The sequence below is a fragment of the Marmota marmota genome, unplaced genomic scaffold (assembly GCF_001458135.2).
Source record: "Marmota marmota marmota unplaced genomic scaffold, marMar, whole genome shotgun sequence".
In the NCBI taxonomy this organism is placed as follows: Eukaryota; Metazoa; Chordata; class Mammalia; order Rodentia; family Sciuridae; genus Marmota; species Marmota marmota.
The window spans coordinates 23,947,053-23,965,287 of record NW_025999932.1 but is presented as its reverse complement, the minus strand read 5'-3'; the positions used below and the strand labels follow the sequence as shown (position 1 = coordinate 23,965,287).

The 18,235-nt window shown below is 36.7% G+C and overlaps 1 protein-coding gene across 1 annotated transcript in view; it reads left to right on the top strand.

The window, feature by feature from the left end:
* Nucleotides 1-18,235, top strand: part of Flt1 (fms related receptor tyrosine kinase 1) — a 201,730-nt gene that overhangs the window by 58,555 nt on the left and 124,940 nt on the right. The gene's annotated exons all lie outside the window — the stretch shown is intronic.

Genomic DNA, 18,235 nt, shown 5'->3' with positions numbered 1-18,235 from the left:
TCCCTTTTTTTTTTTGGGGGGGGGGGGGGGGCACAGGACTACTGAAACAGAAGTCTAGAAAAAACTTAGTAGTAGATATTAGAATAAATATCCACACTAAAAGTAAAGAATAGTCTCTGTCCTTTAGTTGATGTGAGCCATTGTGTGCTACTGTATAAAACACTCACTCCATTCCTAAAGTGGATTTTACCACAAGAGCCTTTGACCCAGGGTCTATTGGCAGAAACAGTCTGTCTATAGAATTTGGTAACGTATCTGTTATGTGCAAAGCCCTATGGCGGGCGACACAAAAAAACAAAGATGTAGAATCCTGTAATTTTGAAATTCCTCAGTTACTTTCTACAACTATAACTCATATTTTTAAGAATATTTTTTAAAAACACAGGTTTTATGTTTTTAAGAGAATAACTACTCTTCAAACATGGGTCTCTGTGAAGAATGAAGAAGACTCCTCCTAGACCTTAACAAGGAGCCCTCTTAGTATTGTATGGAGCATGGACACTCTGTCACAACATTGCCTTCCTTTAAATTTCTTCCCAGATTTTCCACAATTGGGTACACATAGGAGGTGCTCAGTAAGTACTGTCTGATGATGGGAAGGTTGCATAGCTGGTGTGTGTCACCCAATTTGCTGTGTGGGTATGGCAAGTGGGACCCCCCCCCAAAAATGGCCAACGTAACAAGCAGGGACATCAGTGGCAAAACTAGCAATTGTAGACTGACTCACAGAGCCTCTCTGTGTCCACTTCCCCCTGTAATGATCAAATGACTCTTCTAAGGTCCTCTGATGTAAGCTTTTCATCCTAAGCGGGTAGTGATGCTTGCAATGCAGAAGTCATGATGGGCAACGAGGGCATGGCATGGCTGAACAGGGTGTCAAAGCCTCTAAGGAATTTCAGTGGGATCATTGTTATTTTTGTGAGAGAAACTTTAAGTTTCTATTCATCAAAATCTTCCTCCAAGAGAAAATAGACTAAAACAGTTTATGTTCTGTAGGAAGAAAACAATCAAGATACCAACTTTAAAAAATAAATAAAAAGAACACTTGGCCATACTAGTTGGCTGAATTCTTTAGATCTGGATTTTTTTGGAAATCTATGACAATTACCTGTTATTGCTTGGCTAATGTCTAGAGTCTTCTGGTTTTAGATTTTAGTTTTCAACATCTCCCCTTCCCCACAACAATCTATCCTTTCCTTATTCCTTGCAACTCTCCCTAAACTTGGCTTCTTCCACTTATTTCTTGATACTTGTTTTTCTTCTAGTACAGGTCTTCCTGTATGAGTTAGTTTTCAAGTCCCAGGGATTATCTATGGTTTCTACCATAGTAGTCACTTGAGCCCCTGTATCTCCAAGAAGCAGGGAATATAGACAGGCTGGGTAACGGATCCTGTTTTTCTCCTGTGCATTTGCTCAAGAGACAGATGAGTACATTGGAGTGAACAAAGTCTGGACTCTCAGCCTCTGGACCACACTTCTGAAACCCAGGTGGCTTTCCCAACACGTTAGCAGGCTGATTTGCACTTACAGAATTCTACTTCAAATGATTTTCTACTAGAAATCTCTAGGAATTTTATAAGGTCAGGTTTTGCTGGATTTTCTTTGTCCCCCATTTTGATGAAATTGTGAAAGAGGAGAATACAAATATGTCTGAGGTTTAACATGTGCACTGAATGTTGTTTGGTACCGCAGGTTTTTCCTTGGGAAAGAGACTGCACTATATTCTGGCTATGTGCTCCCTCTAATACTGAAGCATTCTATCCATCACAGCTGATTAGGACCACATGGTGGTCCAAGAGTTTAGAGCAGAGTAACTTAATTCTTAACTATTTTCCTTTCCAGTACATGAAAATTTGATGGAAGACATTCTTGATATCTTTAAGCCCTGCCATTTCACATTTCCCTTCCAGAAAGGTTTCTGTATTGAACACCAAGGGACCTCAATTCTAGTATGGAAACACATGTAATTAGGATGGAAGCCACTAATGGTGGGTTTGTTGGCAGTGAGACCTGTTGCATTTTCTTTCCTTAGCCCCTACCCCAGATCTTGTGTTCACTTGGTATGTTCTTAGGAATGTCATCCTCGGCACTTGATACTACCAATCAAATGTTCAGGCCATTACCTTACAAATGAGAGCAATTCCTAGTGCTCCCTAGGCTCCATAATAGGAAATTTTGGCATGCCGGTTCTGTAGAGCCACATGGCTGAGCCTTGCTAGAAAAAACACAATTGTATATCAGTAGGCATTTAGTAAAACTATACAAATACTCAAAAATAATCAGAATGAACATAATTTGAATAAGCCACTTGGATACAATCTAAGACTCTGAAAAGTTGATGACTAGGATGGAATTATGAGATCTCAAAATGGTAGTTAAGTCCAAATAAAATTCACCATATGCTCTTATTTCCCCCAAAAAAGAAGTGTGAAAAACAGTGGATCAAAACTTTATTATAGTTTTGAGGATTTATAAAAATATCCAAGTATATCGTTTTAAAAAATGAGGAAGGGACTTTTTCAGAAGAAATCCCCTTAAGCTGAAAAGCCTTTGAGTTTCTGACATTTTATAACTTTGATAATGATAATTAAATGCCTGTTCTGCCTAGAGAGGAAGAGGTAATCTGTTTCGATTTGTATGGTCCTTGAAGTTCTGATACACTTCAATTTTCCCTTATTATTTAAAATATTTATTGTTCTGTCACTTGGAGCCTTTTGCTGAGTTACTCTGGTAGTCATTGTGACTAACTGTGCTATTCAAAATCTGTGGTTTACTAAAACAGTAAACGCCCCTCCCTTCCTTCCTTCCTTCATCAAATATCAATTAATAAGCTATAGTTGAAACAACATGACCTGGGCTTCATGATACTTTCCAGGTCTTTGACTTTGGAAAAGTTGCACAAGAATAATGGCTAATATTTAAGTAGATTTTATTCTCTGTGAAGCACCATCCTAAACACTTTACACATGTGAACAGATTTCATCCTCACAACAACCCAGTGAAATTACACTGTCATATTTTTAATGATGTGTGTGTCTGTACGCGTAAGTATATATATAAAATGAATAATTTTAAAAATTACTTCTTTCATAGCTCAGTTTCAGGTTCATAGCAAAGTCAAGAGGAAGGTACAGAGATATTCCCTATACTCACATGCACCAGCACCAACTCCCCATTATCAATGTCCCCCACTAATATGGTATATTTCTTATAACTGGTGAGCCTACATTGAGACAAGTTAATCACCAAAGTTTATAGTTTACATTAGGGTTCACTCTTGGTGATGTACATTCAATAAATTTAGACAAATGCAGAATGACATGTATCCATCATTGTAGTATCATACATATTGTTTCCACTGCCCTAAAAATCCTCTGTGCTTCACCTAGTCATCTCTTCCCCCAACCCTTATCCTTATCCAGGGCAAACACTGATCTTCTTTTTTACTGTTTCCATAATTTGGCTTTTTCCACAATTCATATGGTTGGAATCATACAGTATATATCCATTCCAGATTGGCTTGTTTTGTTTAGTAATATGCATTTAAGTTTCCTCCATGTCTTTTCATGGTTTGATAGATCTGTTGGTGCTAAATAATATTTTATTGTCTAGATGTACTACAGTTTATTTAACATTCACCTAGTGAAGGACACTTGGTTGCTTCCAAATCTTCGCAATTATGAATAAATCTGCTAAAAACATATCCATGCACAGGTTTTGTGTGTGTAAGTTTTCAACTCCTTGGGGTAAATACCAAGGAGCATGATTGCTGGATTATAAGAGTATGTCTAGTTTTGTAAGAAATTACAAACTGTCCTTCAAAGTGGCTGGACCATTTTACCTTCCCATTAGCAGTAACAGTTCAGATTTTGGCCATTCTACATACATATGTAATGGTATCTCATTGCATTTCCCTGATGACATGATATGAACACCTTTTCATATGCTAATTTGCCATCAATACATCTTCTTTGGTAAAATGTTTGTTAAGATCTTTGGCCTATTTTTAAATATGTTTATTTTCCTATTGTTGAGTTTTAAGGGTTCTTTGTATATTTAGAATAACTGTCAGCTGTCTTTTGCAAATATTTTCTCCCAGTCTGTGGCTTGTCTTCTTATTCTCTTGCTATTGTGTTTGGTGGAGCAAAAGCTTTTGATTTTAATGAGTCCCTCTTATCAATTCATTCTTTCATGGATTATGCCTTTGATGTTTTACCTAAAAACTAATTGCCATACTTATGGTTATCTAGTTTTTCTCCTATGTTCTGGGAGTTGTATAATTTTGCATTTTATATCTAGGTCTAGGATCCATTTTGAGTTAATTTTTAAGAAGAGTGTAAGGTCTGTGCCTATGGGGTTTTGTTTGTTTGTTTGTTTTGGTTTTGTTTGCACATGAATGTCCCATTGTTCTAGCATCATTTGTTGAAAACACTATCTTTGCCCATTGATTTGCCTTTGTTCCTTTGTCAAAAATTAGTTGACTGTATTTATGTGGATCTATCCTATTTCACTGATCTATTTGTCTATTTTTTTTCTGATAGCACACTGTAGTGATTATTGTAGCTTTATAGTTAGTCTTGAATCAAACTAAATTTTAGTTAATCCTCCAACTTTGTTCTCTTTAGATAATGTGTTGGCTATGCTGGGTCTCTTGATTCCTCATATAAACTTTAAAATCAGTTTGTCAATAGCCACAAAATAATCTCTGAGATTTTAACTGAGATTGCATGGAATCTAAAAATTGAACTGTGAAGAGCTGACACTTTGATAATATTGAGTCTTCTTATGTATGAACCTGGACCATCCCTCCATCTATTTAACTTTTTGGTTTTACTCCTATTAGTTTCCTATATTCCTCACACATATAGATTCTTGATATGTATTTTATTATGTTTGTGCCTAAGTATTTCATTTGGTGAATGCTAAAGTAAATAGTATTGTTTTTAATTTCAAACTCTTCTTCATTGTTGGTTAATAGGAAAGCAGCTGACTTTATTATTAACATTGATTGTACAAATTACCAGAACTCACCGTGTTATTTCCATACATGCATACATTGTGCACTGATCATGTCCATCCACCCTCCTTCTATCCTCAAGCCCCTCTCCCTTCCTTCTCCTCCCCCGGCACACCTCCCAGTCCCTAGAAGTCCCTCATAATTTCTCTTCTTCACCCTCCCAGCATTTGACTTTTTTATATTAACTCTGTATCCTGAAACCTTATTATATTCACATATTATATCCAGAAATTTTTGTTATTGTTTTTTTTAGATTTTTTATATAGATGATCATGTCATCTGCAAACAAAAACATTTTTCCTTTCCTATCTTCCTACCTTTTTTTTCCTTTTCTTATCTTACTATATTACATAGGACTACCAATATGATGTTGAAAAGCACTAGAGAGGGGAGATCCTCACCTTGTTCCTCACCTTAATGGGAAGCATTACTGTATTCATCTGTTTCACAGAAGGTTAAGTAACTTGCCTAAGGTCATATTAACTAAAAACTTTATCACTTTTTCTCACCACAGAGAAAGTGACAAAGTTTTTGCCCTTAACCACCTCTCATAGTCAGGAGTTCATATATATAAAACATTTGGAACTGTTTGGTGTATAATGCTCACTATATGTGTTTATTACTATTACTGTTACTAGAATCTTTTGAGGCTTGTTTTCTTCATCTGTAAAATGAGGTTAGGATCACTACCAGAAAGTTGTTAGGAGACCCTCAGCTTTCAAGGAGCTTATAATTTGATAGCAGAGCATTATGGGAAAAGAGCAGTATAAGTGGTTGCTCTCCTGGGAAACTCCCTACCTGGTTCCACTCCTCCCCACAGGTCTTCTATATCAACTGGCTCCTACTCATTTTTCAGGCCTAAAGTTAAACAGCAGCCTTTCTGGAAGCTGCCCCAGGCTCCTCCAAACTAGAAGGGGTGCTTCTGCTGACCGTCTCCTTTCACACAGAACTCATCTCTCACCAGCTTTGCTTGGATCAGAATTCAATCTATTTTGCTTACCATGATAGCCCCAGGACCCAGCACAGGGTCTGGCACATAGAACCATTAAATGTTTGTTAAGTGAGAGAAAGGAACATGGGATTTTAAGATTATATTAGTTTTGCCTGGCTTCCTTGACTTTGAAGAGGAAATTGAGGGAACAGTGAGAAAATGACCCCAATCTGGAAGCCAAAACTCATGGCCGAAAAAATGTCCAACAGACTAGAACAGTGAACTGTGATTAGCAAAACTCGATTTGACAGGAATAGATATAAAGGCCTATATTTGGCTGGCAAAACTCACTAACTCTCCTTGTTCTATGTGGGGTAACTTGTGGCCTAGACAGCACACCTGCGAAAGATTTCAGGCTTTCAGATGACTCAGCATTCATGGAGAGAATGAATCCAACTGTGGGATGCATTAATAAACATATAGTGTCCAGAATAAAGGTACCAATATTATTGTTTAGTTTACACCTCAAGAGAATCACTGAACATAGGATTTCCAAAGCAAATTATTTAAACTCTTTATATTACATCATCTGTAAAATGGGTACCTGCCTCATAGGTTATAGGCATTAAATAATTTCACAAGTTTATTTTCATCGGCAAGGAATGACTGAAGGGATTGACATGTTTAATCTAAAAAAGTAAAGAACTGGGTGTGAAAATAGGAGATGGGAGTGTGATGGTCTCCTTCCAAGTGAAAAAGAGATTAAACTTTATCCTTATGATCCTGGACAGCAGAACAACTATCTAAGAACAAAAGAAGTCAAGAAGGCAGCTTGACATGAGGAAACACTTTTTAACACCTAAAGCTATCTAAACATGGAATGAACTGTCTTGGGAAAGAGGGAGTCCCCAAAGTATGTAGGAAATTTAGCACAGGAAAGGTGCTTGCTTGGTGGGACTGGATGAGATGATGTCTCAGAACCTTTCCATGTTGGGATTCTTTAAGTACCCAGTGTATGTCAATATTATTTACTGATTTCTGGCTCAGGTTCATTTCAAAACAATCCAATGAGATAAACTCTCTCATCAGTCTTTTTCAAAAAGTTGGAGGCATTCGATATGATGTTCAAGGTTGCATACTTCATAAATTATCTAATCAAGCTTTGGGCCCAGGACTGGTTGCCTCTGAAGCCCCTGGTCTCCAATCTGCCTTGCCAGGGCTTCCACCCCAACTTCCTTGCACTTTCATGTGCAGTACAGGATTGCAAACTGGAAGTAGGCATGTCAGATTCAGGCCAGACTGGCAGGCACAGCACATTTGGCTGCCAATACTCAAAATTGGAAAGTTAAGAATCTGATTTCCTACTTATTTTATGAACTGGAAACTCTAGCCACATTGGCCCATATTCCCACTTGGCAATAAATGACTGTAGTGAGCAAGAGCTCCCCTTTTCAGACCTACTCCTCACATACTAAACTGCCACCAATACCAATCCTACAGTCTTCCCTCCAGTTCCTCCACTCATTTTCCTTCCTTGCCTGGCCCCAGAGGGACATCAGTATAGAATACTCCATACCTAGTGTGAACATTTCAAATGAGTTCAAACAAATCATGTTTGGGGAACAGAACAGTGCCTATCCTGTGTTCTAGATGAGGAAGCTGAGGCCCAGAGAGTCCCCCAGTGGCAGAGGTCATCAGCATAGCACCTCCATGAACTCTGGCTCCCAACTTCCCCTGCTTATGAGCAGGAAGTAGGGGCTGTCCTGATGGAATTCATGGAGGCTCTTCTCCAGGAGACCCAGTGTCCCAACGAGAGACTCTGATAAAACCTCCCCTGCCCTTGAGAGGGGATGTCCTCTCTAATCTCCATGAACCAACCAGGGCTGGTGCTCATTTGGCTGTTAGTTCTGAGGTGGTCATCACAAAGTCTCTCCTAGAGGCCCCAAAACCTTAGAGCAGAGAGCTAAGAAGGGATCCTGTGACTCAAGCTCAGTTCAAATCGTGGAACTTATCAGTCTATTTTTTTCACATTGCTAGGTTCCATCAGGAAGTTTCATGTTACCTCTGTCTTGGGGCCATCACTTCTCTCCCACTAGGTGTGGGCAATTGAAGGTGTAATTGTTCCCAAGATATTCAGGAAGAGCAGGGTCAGATTTTGGTGTGGTGAATATAGTCTGGTCCAGGATTAGGAAACCCAAATTCAGGTTTGGCTTGGCCATCACTAGTCTTCCTGTGCTGTGGAAGGTCTCTCCTCTCTGGTACTCAGCATCCTCATGAGATGCAGTCTTCAGACATCCTAAAAGTCCCTTATTCTTATTTTATGACTCAGAGGAATCATAGAACTTGGAACATGACCAAAAATCTTGCTAGTAGAAGAGTTATAGCAGTTTATTACAGATGCTTGTTTTTCCTTTCCTTCCACCTTCATTTCTTTCATTTTCCTTCCTCCCTTTCTTTTTCATTCTTTCCTTCCTCACTCTCCTTTCTTCCTCTCCTCTCCTCTCTCTAATGCCTAAACTGACGAAGTTGGAAGATCTGACTGAGGTCAGTCATCTGGAGAGAAGGACACAGAAATCTACCAACTGCGGTTCGTGTGAATACCTGAGGGGCACAGAAAACCAGGGACTTTCTTGACCTGACAGTTTATCAAGCTTACCATCTATCCAGCATTTCACTCTCACTAAAACCTTGAAGTGACCTAGAGTTTAGCTATAAATTTTAAAAATGATGTCCCTACCCCTCTTTAAGGCAAGATTTACTATTTACTCTTTCCTCTAATCAATATGAACAATCCTGGTGGGAGGTGTTGTGCAGGTGTTGTCTATGCAGCTAGACCATAAGAACCTTGAGTCCCTGGCCTGGGCCTGATGCACACTGCCAGGTACATAATACATTCTAATTCCCCCCTTTTTTCCCCTGCCCGCCTCATCTGATGTCCTTTCCATAAACATCTGTTGATTGTGTGCTATGTGGGGTAGGGTGATAGATTATCCTGATCCCCTGAAGCTAGAGCCCCCATTCCAAGGGGCAAATTCATAGAGGCAGGAAAGAGGCTGAGGCATCATCCTCGTTCTTTTCTCTCTTGACCCTTCCCTTTTCTCCTGCTATTCCATCCACTGTGATAAGCAAGGCAATAAGGCTTCTAAGCAAAAATCACATCTGAAGAAAGGTAGGTAGTAAGTAAAGAGCTTTGTTATCTTTGTTGCTTCTTATTTTGTGGTACACATATAATCTGTTTTTTAAATATTTTAGGATAGCAACTTGAATCTAAAACACAATGGCCTTTCTCTGTTTACCTTGCTCTAACAGAATACTTTTGTAAGGTCTCAGTGGCAGAAATGGGCAATTAATATTCCTTGGTCACTACTTTTGAATCTGGGTACTGATCCACCAGTAGTGATGACAATTGTTATGTGATACTCGTTTAGATGACCAGGATAAATTACCAGAAAATACTGAATTGCATGTTCCATGTGGAATGAACTACTCAGAAGAACCCATAAAGTGAAGAGTTGTCCCTGGAAGATATCCAGAAATTATTCCAGCTCAGAAAACAGTAGGTCACTATTTCTAAGAAAGAGCCCAAAGTTTTGTTTTCTTTCAAAATAAGTTTTTATTGGGATGTAATTCACATACCATACAATTCACCTATTTAAAATGTAAATTCAGTGGTTTTTAGCATATTAACAGATACATGCAACCAGCAATTTCACAACATTTCATTATCGCAAAAACTCTTTGACTCTCACTCAGTGTCACCTCCACTGCCGTGGTCCTCCAGCCCTGAGCAACTGCTAATTTCTTCTCAGTTCCTATAGATTTGTCTCTTCTGGACATTTTACATAGGTAGAATCATACAATATATGGTCTTCTGTGACTGGCTTCTTTTTACTCAGCATATTTTTGAATCATCTGTTATATTGTGTATCAGTCCTTCACTTCTTTCTATTGTTGAATAATACTCTACTATATAGATAAGCTCATTTTAGCTATCTGTTTATTAGTTGAATGACATTTGGGATGTTTCCACTTTTTGACTTTTTAAAATAATGTTTTAATAAACGTTGCATGCAAGCTTTTGTGTCGACATAAGTTTTCATTTTCTTGTATAACCAGGAGTGGAACTTCTGGGTCATATGGTAATCCTATGTTTATTTGAGGAACTTCCAGATTGTTTTCCAATGTGTTTGCACCATCAGCAATGGATGAAGGCTCTGATTTATCTATGCCCTTGCCAACACATGTCATTGTATCTTTTTTTTTTTTTTACGACGCCCACTTTAGTGGGTATGAAGTGTAATCTCATTATGGTTCTCATTAGTATTTTCCTAGTGGCTCATGATGTTGGACATCTTTTTATGGGTTTATTGATCCTTTGATTTTGTCTCTGGAAAAACGTCTGTTCAGATCCCTTTCCCATTTTTAAATTGTGTTATTTGTTTTTATTATCAAGTTGCAAGAGGTCTTAAATTATTACTACTTTATATATGTTGTAAATACATTTATATATTCTAGAGATATGAAACACATCTAGATTTATATATTCTAAATATAGCTATTATACAACTATATTTTTAAAATATATATGGGTATATATAACTATTTTCTTCATTCTTGATATAAGCACCCTAGCAGATACATAATTTGCAAATTATTGTCTCCTATTCTTTGGGCTATCTTTTCAATTTCTGGATAATATTCTTAAAAGCACACAAGTTTTTAATTTTGATAAAGTCCAATTTGTCATTTTTTTCTTTTATTGTTTATAGTTTTGATATCATAGGATAATTTAACTCTGATTTCTTTTAAGAGATTTAGAGTTACCTCTCATAGTTAAGTCTTTAATCTATTTCTGGTTAATATTTATATATGGTGTTGTATAAGGGTCCAACTCCATTTTTGCATGTGGAGTTGTTCTAGCAACATTTATTGAAAAGATTATGCTTTTCCCATTGAATGGTCTTGTTGGAAATCAGTTGACCTGGGTTTATTTCTGGACTCTCAGTTCTATCCCATTGATCTCTAAATCTGTCTTGATAACTGTTGCTTATAGTTTTATTTATTTGTTATTTGTTATTTTTTGGTACTGGGGACTGAACTCAAGGGTTCTTTACCACTGAACTACAACCCCAGAACTTTTTTCAGACAGGGTTATTAGTAATACCAAGGTATCACAAGAAATCAAAAACATGCTCAGAAATGGGTCAGCAAAGCAAATTTTACTTCTGCGAGAAGGGTGTACTACCAAAACTTGGCTAGCAAGTGCTTTGGGGAGGTAGTCCACCTGCTTTTATCCCTAATGCAGTGCTTCCCCTTACCCTGATAGGAGGAGCTCAGGGTTACAATCTACATGATTAGCTAATTTTAAAATTGGGACAGACAAAGGGAAAGGCTATACTTAAAAATGGTTACTTGGATCTTTACATCCCAGTTAAAATTAAATACTGTTTCTGAAAATGGACCATCTAACTTTCTGTTTCTCGCAGGGTCTCACTGAGTTGTTTAGGGCCTATGTTGCTAAGGCTGACCTGAAACTTGTGATCTTCCTCCCTTAGTCTCTCAAGTTACTGTACCACCATGCCTGGTGTTATTGTTTATAGTTTTAGTTTAGAAACTGAGATATATTGAGTCCTCCAATTTTATTATTCTTTTCCCAGATTATTTTGTCTATTCTGGTCTCTGGCAATCATCTAGAATTTTAGAATCACTGTCAACTTCTACAAAGAAGTTAGCTGAAATTCTGATAAGGATTGCATTGCAGTAGATCACTTTTGCAAGTACTGACATCTTAACAATATTGTCTTCCAAACCACAAATGTGGGACATTATCCCAATTATTTACATCTTCTTTAATTTCTTTCACAATGTTTTCCAAAGTGTAAATTTTGCACTTCTTTTGTTTAGTACTAAGTACTTTATTCTTTTTGATGCTGTTGAAAACAGAATTGTTTTTATAAATTCATTTCCAAATTGTTCATTGCAAGTTATAGAAATATGATTCATTTTTATATATTTATCTTATATCTTGTAATCTTAGGATTTTCTTTATACAAGACCATGTTATCCAAAAATAAAGACTGTTTTCCAAAGCATATCAGATTAGGCCCTGACTTCCTTAATAAGACTTAATAAGAATTAAAATCAAGAATCAATAAACAAGATGGATTCAAACGAAAAAGCTTCTTATCAGCCAAAAGAAATAATCAGTGAGATGAACAGAGAGCCTACATTTTGGGAGCAAATTTTTACCACATGCACATCAGATAGAGTACTAATATCTAGAGAATATAAAGAAGTAAAAAAATCTAACACCAAAATAAATAAATAAATAACCCAATCAATAAATGGGCCAAGGAACTGAACAAAAAACTTCTCAGAAGATGATATACAATCAATCAACAAATTTATGAAAAAATGTTCAACATCTCTAGCAATTAGAGAAATGCAAATCAAAACTACTCTAAGATTTCATCTCACTCCAGTCAGAATGGCAGCTATTAAGAATACAATCAATAAATGTTGGCGAGGATGTGGGGGAAAAGGCACACTCATACATTGCTGGTGGGACTGCAAATTGGTGCAGCTTTTTCCATTTTTCCAATATGGAAAGCAGTATGGAGATTCCTTGGAAAACTGGGAATGGAACCACCATTTGACCCAGCTATCCCTCTCCTCAGTCTTTACCCAAAGGACTTAAAAGCAGCATACTACAGGAATACAGTCACATCAATGTTTATTGCAGCATAATTCACAATAGCTAAACTGTGGAACCAAACTAGATGCCCTTCAGTAGATAAATGGATAAAGAAAATGGGTTACATATACACAATGGAATATTATTCAGCATTAAAAGATAATAAAATCATGGCATTTGCAGGTAAATGGATGGAGTTGGAGAATATAATGCTAAGTCAAGTTAGCCAATCACAAAAAAACAAATGCCCAATGTTTTTTCTGATTTAAGGATGCTGATTCATAATGGGGTTGGGGGTGGGTATGGGAGGATTAGATGAACTCTAGATAGGGGAAAGGAGAGGGAAGGGAATGGAGGGGGCATGAGGGTAGGAAAGACAGTGGAATGAGATGGACATCATTACCCTAAATACATGAAGACACAAATGGCATGTATGAAGACACAAATGTACACTTTGTGTATAACCAGATATGAAAAATTGTGCTCTATATGTATACTATGAATTGTAATACATTCTGCTGTCATATATAACAAATTAATTTTTTTTAAAAATCCAGCTGATTTCATGATTAAAACATTCAGCAAACTAGGAACAGAATAGAACTTTCTCAAACTGATAAATTACACTTAAAAAACAAAACAAAAACAGAAAACAAAACCCCACAGCTAACACCATACTTAACAGTGAAATACTGAATGTTTTTTCCCTAATATCAGGAACAAGACAGGATTTTTTATCTCTATCAGTTCTACTATACTAGAGGGTCTAGCCATGGCAGTTAGACAAGAAAAAGAAGTAAAGGTTATCAGGATTGGAAAGATTTGGGCCTACTTTCTAATAGGAGCAGTATCTCTGGTTTAATTCCTAGGCCCTTGATCCACTTTGAGTTGAGTTTTATGCATGGTGAGAGATAGGTGTTTAATTTCATTTTGTTGCATATGGATTCCTAGTTTTCCCTGCACCATTTGTTGAATAGGCTATCTTTTCTCCAATGTATGCTTTTGGAGGCTTTGTCTAATATAAGATAACTGTAGTTATGTGGGTTTGATCAGTTAGATTTTATAAAATACTTTCTATACCTATTGTGATAATCATGTGGTTTTTGGTTTTTGCTCTATTGATATGGTATATTAATTACATTGATTGCTATTGAGATGTCAAACCAGTCTTCTTGTATTCCTGGGACAAATTCCCCTTGGTCACTGTGCATAATGCTTTTTACATGTTCCTGGATTTAATTTACTACTTTGTTGTTCTTGTTGTTCCTATATCCATATACTACTCTGTAGTTTTCTTGTAATGTTTTTTTAGTTTTGGTATCAGTAATTCTGGCCTCATGGAATGAATTCAGAAGTTCTCCTTACTCTTCCTATTTTTTGGAATGATTTGTGAAAAATTAGTATTATCTCTTTCAGTTTGGTAGAATTCACTTGCCATTTGGGCCTCAGCTTTACCCTGTGAGCAGTTTTTTGTTTTGTTTTGAAATTACAAATTTGATCTCTTATTATAGGTCTGATTGGGTTGTCTATTTCTTATTGAATTAGTTACAGTAGTTTGTGTCTTTCTAGGAATTTATCCACTTCATCTGTTATATAATTTATTGGCATACAATTATATTACTTTATAATACTTTTTGCTTTAGTAATGTCAGTAGTAATATTCACTGTTTCACTTCTGATTCTAGTAATTCACGTCTTCCCTCTTTTTTTTCTTGGCTTATCTGACAACTTTGTCACTTGTGTTTGTTTCCAAAGAATCAGCTTTTTGTTTACTGTTTTTCTCTATTATTATTTTTCTCTTTAGTTTCTACTCTAACATATCATTTTCTCCCTTTTCCTTGCTTTAGACTTAGTATGCTATTCTTACCAACATCCGAAGGTAAAAGGTTAGATTATTGATTTGAGATCTTTCTTCTTTTTTAATAGAGACATTTGCATGTGAATTTCTCTCTAATTACCGTTTAGCTTCATCCCAAAAGTTTTGCCATGTTGTTTTCATTTTCATTCATTTCAAAGCATTTTCTAATTTTCCTTGTGATTTCTTCTTTGACCACTAGTTATTTGTTATTTAATTTCTACATTTTTGAGAGTTTCCCAAGTTTCTTCCTGTTATTTGTTTCTAATTTAATTCCACTATAGACAGACAACATACTTTGTTATTATTTATTCTTTAAAATTTATTACATTTGTTTTATGACCTAGCATATGCTATGTCCCTGAGAATGTTTCATGTGTACTGGAGAAAAGTGTATACTGCTGTGATGGGAAGACTATTCTAGAGATCATTGTCAGGTATAGTTGGTTGACAGTATTATTCAAATTATCTATTCCCTTTTGATTTCCTGTCTTGTTGTTCTATTCATTATTGAAAGAGGGTACTATAATCTCCATTTTTATTGTTGAACTGCCTATTTCTTCCTTCAACTCTCTGTTTTTGCTTCATGTAGTTTTGATGTTCTGTTGTTAGGTATGTATGTTTTTAATTGTTATATATTTCTCATGGATTGACCCCCTTATTCTTATTAAATTTTCTTTTTTATCTCTACTAACATTTTAAAGTCTATTTTGCCTGATGTTAGTATAGCGACTATAGCTTTGTTGCAATTGCTTCAAAACTCTGTTTGGAATTGTCAAAAGTTTCGATGGACAGTATGAGTCAGTATAGAACTTGCCTCTCTTTTCCTTTTTTTGGGGGGGGGCACTTATATTTCAAATGAAATATTTCACTAATTGACAACATGCCCTTGAGTATTAAGGATGATCCATTGCATAAAGATGGAACTGTCTAGATGGAACTGTCTTCATGGGACTGGTTAATGAGTTTTTATCCTCTCCATTTCATCCTCAATAAATGAAATAATATTCATCCTCAATAAATGAAATAATATTCACCCTCAATAAATGAAGTAGTTTGTGTCTTTCTAGGAATTTACACATCTTTCTTAAAGTAACTAAGAATCCTCATGACTAGGACTTGGAGGTAAGGAAAATGAAAATTAAGGGAAAGGAAATCTTGGAAAAGTTTATAAAGATCATAAAAATGTAAATGTGCTAGAAAATAAGATATTTACTCTTGAACCCTTCTGAGTCAAAAAATATCCTTAAATTTCAGGAGTCATTCATGTGCTCTGAACCCAGCAGTATTCCCAGGTGATGCCAGTAGGAAACAGAATAGAATAAGGATGGCATGCTGGGGCCCTGATGCTTCTTAATGTGCCCATGACTGCAGATTTCAAAAGGAAAAAACACATTTTAAAAATAGACATAATTCCATTCTGAGCAAGGGTCCCTGTTTGATCTTTCCCTGTGTCCAAGCACACTTCTTGTCCTGAAGGATAAGTGACAGTCCAGATACTCCCATTGGGTGAAAAAACCTCATATTCTATGCCAGTTTCCTGTTACTGCTTTGAGCTCTAAGAATTGCTACCCTCTGTGTGACCTTTACCTAGCTGTGTGTTGGCTTGCATCCCTGGTGACAGTGTGTCTGAGCTGCCAGTATACTGGCAATCTTTGGAGCAGGTCTTCCTCACTCGTTTAACAACCAGCCAATTTGGTCTCAGGAAACCACTCTGCAGTTGTAGCTGGGTTCAAAAGTCATTTTTAATTTTGTGACAAAAACAAATGTGCCCTATGGGAGTAGTAAGTGGTTTTACTGGTGATATTAATGGAACCATGACCTCTTCTGTATCTATGGTCCTACAAAACAAAATATGTTTGTATTATGTCAGACAAGTTCTTTCTTAGCCCTTCCTTGAAGCAACTGCAGAGGAAGTATACTATTAATAAGCCAGAGAGTAGTGGGGTGTGTGTGTGTGTGTGTGTGTGTGTGTGTGTGTGTGTGTGTGTCTACAGTCATAAGCTCATCTACAAACACAGTGGATTTATAATGACACCACTGTCATAAAAATCATGTGGTTTGAATTGTGTTTGAATGAACATAAATCACTGAAGTTCTGACATCTTTGAACAGAACTCTTATGGGCCCAGTGCTGAAACTGAAGTTGGCTTTTATTTTAATTACTTGCTTATTTATTTGCAGTACTGGGATGAAACCCAGGGGTACTTTACCACCCAGCTCTTTTTATTTTGAGACAGGATCTTCCTAAATTGTCCAAGCTGGATTGTAAGTTGAATTTTCGATCCTCCTACCTTAGCTTCCCAAGTAGCTGGGATTACAGGCATGTACCACTTGGACCAGTTTGGGATTGGCCAACAGCAGTGGTAAAATTTAAGTGTTTAGGGATCCAAAGAGACAAAGGGGAAGAAGAAACTCAAGGCTTATCAAATTAGCCACTCTAATTTTCATTTGGAATTAGCATTTCACTAGCCTAAAAATGACTCTACTGATGTTTACTATTTCCTGTAGGAACTTTTAATGCCAGTGTCCTTTGTTTTTCAACATTTTCATGGTTGTTTAAGGAGACAATAAATTAAATATGAAGGATTTACAGTTTAGTTGAATGAATTAAACCATTTCCTGGTGTTTGTGTTTACCTTGGGAGTCACAAAGGAGACAAAAATGTAGACTCACAGGAGGAAGGAAAGGAATGATCAAATCCCAATAGTTCCTAACTGAATGTCTAGCTCAGCAACTTTATTTAGAGGAAGAATTTAATGCTGATAAGAAACCCTTGCTTCCAATTAATTAGCTTTTCCTATATGCATATGTTCTACACACATTGAAAATTCCTAATAAACATACAACTTTATTAATCCTCACAGTTAATGTCTCATTCTATTATAGAAGACAAACTAAATCAAATGCAAAAATGTATACATTTTCTTAAGTTAAAACATACTTTATAATTTGTTTTAACTTTAATTGATTACTATTGTGAAATAATACAAAATCATTCTAGAAGAGCTACCACCAAAGATAATCATAGATAACATTTTAGTGTATTTGCTTCTAGTCTTTTCTATGCCAGCATGCGTCTGAAGTCAAGGTGTTTTCAAGGACAAGCCCATTCTGACACTTGTTGAATAAAACATCCTTGTCTCTTGCTACCCTCTGGTGGTTTCCCTCCAATCCATGGCATTCCTTGGCTTACAGATGTCACATCAGTTCCCATCTTTGTCCTTAGATGGCCATCTTATAAAGGATGCCAGTCATATTAGATTAGGGGCCCACTCTGCTTAGCGTACTTAAGTACATTTCAGCAACCCTATTTCCAAATCAGGTTACTTCAGAAGCATGGGGTGTGGGGGAATTAGAACTTCAAACATATCTTTTGTTATCGTTCTGGGGGGCACAACTCAACCCCTAATAATCAGTGTGGCCACCATCTGTTGTTCTAGGCAACCACTGCCTGACGACTTTTCTTGTTTCTTCCCGATTCATTCTCCATTCAGCATTAAGAATTTCCTAACTGATTGATCTGAGAGGACCAGTAGGCAGGTGAAAGCCTGGCTGGTTCTTTCGGGTCGAAATGGAGAAAGTTTACTCTGGGCATGTAAGGCTGGAGCCAAAGTGGGAGAATCAGAACACAGTGATTACAGAAGAGATGGCTGCCTGAGGGGGATTCCTGAGGGCAAGGGCAAGGGCAAGGTGGACAGTGAGAATGTTTCTAAAAGCATCTGATGTTCATTCTGG